Below are 946 nucleotides of genomic sequence, written 5' to 3'. Positions count from 1 at the left end.
TCCCCTGCAAAGCAGGTGCACCCATCACATCCATCTTCTTGGAAGCACCAGGCCCATTGGGCCTGGAGACTCCCCTGAAAAGCGGGCCAGCTCCCCAATCCAGGTGGCTTGCAAGGACAAGTGATGGCCAGTGGGGCCGGCCCCGCTGGCGAACGGGCAAGGCCCCTAAGCAGTGGGACTTCTTGCCACCCACAGGCACCTTTCAGACTCCGCCAAACACCCGAGGCCCAGAGGAAGGCCTTCTGGGACACCCGAGCGAGCCTTGCGAGGAGGCTCAGGGCCGCAACGCCCAAGGTGTTCTGGACCAGGCCTCCCCTTTCCATCTGGCTAGGCAAACAGTTTGGGCCCCTGGCAAGGAGGAGCCCTGTGCCATCTACAGCCTGCCAGAGCGAGAGGCCTTCAATTCTCGCTGGTGGGCAGCCGGGCTGCGGGCAGCCAGGCAGCGGGCGCCCTCCAGTCCAGCTCTCTCACGTCCTCCCTTCTGTGCCCTCCTTCCTCCCTCATGCTCTCTTGCTGTGACCACACAGTGGACTGGAGCTTGAGGTCCATGGGTTTGCCAGCGGCAGTGCAGGGGCAGCCATGTTGCCTCTTCCCTGGGCCCCGATCCCTCCCGCCACCCACCCCACCCCCCATCCCCGACCCCCACCTCCCCGCCTGGCCTCCACCTGCAGGGCTTTGCTCGGGGAGTGGAGGGAGGCAGTGAGTGGCAGAGTGCAGCAGAGCTGGGATGGTGGTGGAGGTGGTGGTTGGTTCTGGCCTTTGATAGATAAAGGAGTGCCCCTTCACTCCCTACACACACACACACCCCAGCAGGCTGGCCTTTCCTGAGGTTCCTGCCTAGTCTTACTGTGGCCGCAGGTGGCTGAGGTGCCCCACAGCCAGTGTGGGCGGGGCTGTTGCGGGTGTAGGCGGAGCTCCAGGGAGACTGGCTGGGCTCCAGAGCGAG

Source organism: Elephantulus edwardii, unplaced genomic scaffold, assembly GCF_000299155.1.
Source record: "Elephantulus edwardii isolate Elephantulus edwardi_28Jun2011 unplaced genomic scaffold, EleEdw1.0 scaffold00069, whole genome shotgun sequence".
In the NCBI taxonomy this organism is placed as follows: domain Eukaryota; kingdom Metazoa; phylum Chordata; class Mammalia; order Macroscelidea; family Macroscelididae; genus Elephantulus; species Elephantulus edwardii.
The sequence above is the reverse complement of the archived record's forward strand: the minus strand, read 5'-3'. Positions refer to the sequence as shown.